Raw genomic sequence first — 5,706 nt, 5'->3', positions numbered from 1 at the left:
CACTTGAGGAGGTAAGGAAAATAATGATCCTTAAAATAGTAGTTCCTGCGCTTGAAATCTTTCTTGTCGTAATGCTTCACTATTCCATTGTATTCCAGGTCCATGGTTACGCCCAACCCCCACTCCAGGAATGGAGTCGAGGGCAGCACTCTTAGCCAGTACGTCCAATGCTGCTAAGAGTGTAAAAAACTTGATCAATGAGGCTAACCTTAGGTTGGCTGGCCTTAAGGGCTCCCAACCTGCGACCAGTGAACCCATGGCGGGTGGTGTTCATGCTGATGTGGGACCTGAGCAGGGACCCAAGCAGCAACCTCAGGTGCCTCCCCCTAGTAGAAGGCCAACTGGGGTTACAATCAGGGAACCTATTGTTCCCCACCGAGCAGCAGAACCGTCGGTCCCCAAGGGCAAGGGGAAACAAAAGGCTGCTGAGCCTGCCGAACAGTCTGACGACTCGTCGGATGTATACGGTACACCATTCTCATTTTTTAATAATCTGCCAATCCCTTCTCATCTATTTGATGGGGATGGCAACTTTAGGAACACCCCTTATTTAAATTCAGATTTCTTCCAGGAACTACGTAGTCCAGTAGATAATGTTACGACCAGTAGGTGTAGATCGGGTATCTTACTTTTGTAATTCTTCTACTTTAATCTCTGCTTTCTCGCGGCCCTTTCATCTCATTTTTTGAATTGTTTTCTCTTTGTGCAGGTATGGACTCCGGGGACTTCTTCGACCACTACCATGCTGCTGCTGATTCTTCTGTCCCGAAGAAGGACAGTAAAAGGGCTCGAGGGGAAAGTAGCAAAACCCCTTCAAAGAAGGCCCGGACAGAAGGTACCCCTGCCACAGCCCCTTCCAAGGAGGACCTACCACATCCGCCTGCCCCCGAGCAGCAGACTCCCGCGCCTGCCAATCCTCGGTCTTCCTCAAAGGCCGCAAACAAAGGGACCTTGGACCACCTGTCCGAGGGCCCCCTGTCCAGCCACATAGTTGGCATGGCCAGGGAGAGAATATACCGGCTCTCGAAGCACAAACGCAGCCAGACCACCATCAATGACACTGCCACAATGGACATCAACGAAATCATTAATAGAGGGTTGAATGAGATAGCCAGTGTAAGTCATCTTTTGCTGCTTTGTCATTTATGCTAAACTTCCTTTCCTAACTCATTTTTCCTTCAGGGGTTTTTGTCTTTGACTGCTAGCTGGCGCCGTGCTGGGGCAATGGTCTCTCGAGAGAAGAACTTTGACTCCAGGCTTGCCCAGGCCAAGCAAGCGCTTGAGGATGAGAACACCAAGCTGCTAGAGGAGAACTGGGAGTTGTCAAAGCTGAACGAGCAACTATGCGAGGACCAAGCCACTCTTACCCAGGAACTTCAGGAGAGTCAAGAGGCCCTGCAGAAAGCCATCGAGGAGCGGAAAAAATGGAAGGAGAGTGTTGTCCTCTATACCCAAGAGTGTAAGCAGTTCACTCTTAATCTGATCGCTAGCAGAGGTGAGGCGAAGAGGCTCGAGTAACGGGGGCAGGAACTTGAGGGGCGCGTTCAGGAGCTTGAGGGGTGCATTCAGGAGCTCGAGGAGGATGGGGCCAGAAATCTGAAGAAGTACAAGGAAGCCACCTTCCTCAGTTTCTACGATCTCTGGAAACATAACTGAGGGGTCAACATCGACTATCTTTCCGAGCGGCTGCAAAGAACGCTGATGGCGTAGTGCACTGCTCGGTTGGAGGCAGAGGAGAGAGCTAAGGCCAAGACCCATGCTGCTGATGCTAAGGCTGATCCTCCGACTGACAAGAGCGCTCCTAACCCAGAAGACCCTTCTGCTCCTCAGTAATTTTCTTTTTATCTTTAAGTTTTTATGGCCCACGGGTCTATTTGTAAAGACAATTTATTTTTCATTGCTGCGAGGGCAGCTTTTTACTTATACTTGAACAATTACATCCGAGCAGTAATGCTCGCGGTGTAAATGATTGCCTTGCCGATATTACAATGTTTATTATAATACATGTTCGCATGACCGAACTTAGCATAGTACTTTGGTTTGATTTTTCAAAACACGAATTTTGAAAAATGCTTTAAGTACCGTAGCATGCTTTCACTTATTTTGTTCATGTGTTTACATACCTCACGATATGCTTTGCTATCGATGTACCTTATATGCCCCCCAAGTGATCGAGGAGCTTTAGGTCCTTGGTCACTTGCCTTGACCACGACCTGTACGAACATTACTGCTCGTTGCAAAATTTAATACTTGTAATACAGCAAAACATCACACGTAATGAACAAATACTTGTAAAAATAAATATACAAAGGCTGGCAAGAATGACTGGCTGTGCACAGTCCCTCATAATCTCGTATTAAAATGGACTTAAACATGTCTTTACAAGTGATCTTAAAAAAGATCTTACACTTAGTAAGCGATTAGCCATACAACGTGGCTAATCCCTTTTTTTCAAAACTTGTACAAAGTAAAATTTAATACAAGCCAGTCCTTTAAAAATGGTTGTTTACTGATAATACTTGCGCAGGTGTTCTCCATTCCAATAGCGTGGAACGAGATCCCCGTTCAAGCGTGCAAGTATGTAGGTACCTGGAGGAAGGACTTCTTCAATCTGGTACGGTCCTTCCCAATTGGGTCCGAGTACTCCAGCAGTGGGGTCGCGGGTGTTCAAGAAAACTCGTCGTAGCACCAAGTCCCTGACGTTGAATTTCCTTTCTTTCACTTTCGAGTTAAAGTACCGGGCAACCTTTTGCTGGTACGCAGCTACTTAGAGTTGGGCTTTTTCTCGTATTTCATCAATTGAGTCTAGGGACTCCATCATCAGTTGGTTGTTCTGGTCCTGGTCGTATGTTATGCGTCGATGTGAGGGGGGATCTAACTCGACGGGTAACATGGCCTCATATCTGTAGGCTAAGGAAAATGGGGTATGACCTGTCGTCGTTCGGTGAGAAGTTCTATAAGACCAGAGGACCTCAGGCAGCTGCTCTGGCCATGCTCCTTTAGCGTCTTCAAGCCTCTTCTTCAGGGTGTCCTTAAGAGTTTTGTTTACGGCCTCGACTTGTCCGTTTTCTTGTGGATGCGCAACTGAAGAAAATATTTTGATAATCCCGTGCCTTTCGCAGAAGTCGGTGAATAAGTCGCTGTCAAATTGGGTTCCGTTGTCTGAAACAATCTTTCGAGGCAAACCATAGCGGCAAACAATGTTCTTGATGACAAAGTCAAGAACTTTCTTGGTCGTTATGGTAGCGAGCGGTTCAGCTTCGGCCCATTTGGTGAAGTAATCGACCGCCACAACGGCGTACTTCACTCCACCCTTTCCGGTTGGCAAGGATCTAATCAAATCTATCCCCCATATTGCAAAAGGCCACGGACTCTGCATCTGTTTCAACTCGTTTGGAGCTGCTCGTGGGATTTTGGAGAACCTTTGACATTTATCGCATTTTTGTACAAAGTTCATCGAATCTTCGTTCATAGTCAGCCAGAAGTAGCCTTGCCTTAGAATCTTTTTTGCCAAACTTTTCCCCCCAGCGTTGTCTCCGCAGAAACCTTCATGTACCTCTTTCATGAGCTCCTTAGCTTTTTCTAGTGTAATGCACCTGAGTAATGGCATTGAATATCCTCTTCTGTACATAACACCATCGACCAATATGTACCTAGCAGCTTGCCTTTGTAGAGTTCTGGCCTTGTTTCTATTTGTTGGTAGCACACCATCTGTTAGATACTCCAAGTAAAACGCCATCCATGTATCTTCCATTCGGATTTCCATACTGGCTTCTATTGCTCGTATGCTCGGCTCACTCAATCTTTCTACTGGCACAATGTTCAAAGTATCAGCATCTTTCACGCTCCCGAGTTTGGCTAAAGCATCTGCATTCGAATTATGATCCCGCGGTATTTGCTGGAGGGTATACTTCGTGAACTAGGCTAGCAGATCTTTGGTTTTATTCAAGTAGGCCACCATCTTTAGGCCTCGTGCTTGATATTAACCAAGAATTTGATTCACGACCAGCTGTGAATCACTGTAAATATCAAGCGTCTTTATGCTCATATCTTTCGCCATTCTCAACCCAGCGAGGAATGCTTCGTATTCGGCTTCATTATTTGACGCTGTGAAGTCGAATCTAATGGCAAAGTGAAATCGATGCCCTTTCCGGCGTTATCAATATCACTCCTGCTCCTGCGTGGGATTCGTTGGACGACCCATCCGTGAATAACTTCCACGAAGGAGTTTCATCTTGGGGCTCAGGCATACTAGGTTGTTCGCACTACTCGCTGTCTGGGAGTTCGGTGAACTCTGCAATAAGATCAGCCAAGACTTCTCCCTTTACTGCTGCTCGCAGTGAATATACGATATCGAACTGCCCTAGTTCGACTGCCTATTTTAGTAAACGCCCAGCCGCCTCTGGTTTTTGGAGGACTTGCCGAAGGGGCTGGTTAGTTAAAACTGTGATAGGGTGGGCTTGAAAGTAAGGATGTAGCTTCCTCGAGGCCAAGATTAAACAATATGCTAGCCTCTCGATGGGAGGATATCGCAGTTCTGCTCCGATCAGTCTCTTGCTTATATAATACACTGCTTTTTGTACGCCTTCTTCCTCTCGTACTAGTACTGCACTAGCAGCAACTTCAGTGATCGCCAGGTAAATGAACAAAGTTTCTCCTTCGATTGGCTTTGATAAAATGGGAGGCTATGCCATATGGGCCTTCAAGGCTTGAAAAGCTTGCTCACAGTCTTCCGCCCATGAAAATTTCTTATTGCCCCTAAGTAGATTGAAAAAAGGGACGCACTTGTTTGTTGATTTTGAAATAAATCTACTTAGGGCTGCAATCCTCCCGGTTAAACTTTGTACATCTTTGATCTTTTCTGGCGATTTCATGTCGATCAGGGCTTTTATCTTGTCGGGGTTGGTCTCGATTCCTCTTGAATTTACAATGAAACCCAAAAACTTCCCTAATCCAACTCCGAAGGAACATTTGAGAAGATTTAGTTTCATCTGGTACTTGTTCAATACATCGAAACATTCTTGCAAATCCTTCACATGTCCTTCTGCCTTCTTGGACTTTACCAGCATGTCGTCCACGTATACCTCCATGTTTACCCCGATCAATTCTTTAAACATGTGGTTAACTAACCGCTGATAAGTCGCACCTGCATTTTTCAGTCCGAAGGGCATTACTTTATAACAGTATAAGCCCGTATCTGTCCGAAAGCTGGTGTGATCCTCGTCAGGGGGATGCATGCTAATCTGATTGTAGCCTGAATATGCATCCATGAAGGAGAGGGTCTCGTGTCCTGCAGTAGCATCGACCAACTGGTCGATTCTTGGGAGTGGGAAGTAGTCCTTTGGGCAGGCTTTATTGAGGTCTGTAAAATCCACACAGGTTCACCATTTGCTGTTAGGCTTGGGAGCCAGCACTGGATTGAAGACCCATGATGGATAAAACGCTACCCTGATGAACCCATTCTCCTTTAACCTCTCTACTTCTTCTTTTATGGCTCTCGATCGATCTTTATCGAGCAGCCTTCTTTTCTGTTGCACAGGCGGAAAAGTCATGTCTATGTTCAGGACATGGCTGATAACCGCAGGGTCTATCCCAGCCATGTCTTTGTGCGACCAGGCAATGACTTCCTGGTTCTTCCGCAAAAATTCCACCAGTGCATGCTTCGTGGTTTGTTCCAGGTTTTTCCCAACCTTCACGACTCTGGTC

This window comes from Humulus lupulus, chromosome X, assembly GCF_963169125.1.
Source record: "Humulus lupulus chromosome X, drHumLupu1.1, whole genome shotgun sequence".
NCBI lineage: Eukaryota > Viridiplantae > Streptophyta > Magnoliopsida > Rosales > Cannabaceae > Humulus > Humulus lupulus.
The sequence above is the reverse complement of the archived record's forward strand: the minus strand, read 5'-3'. Positions refer to the sequence as shown.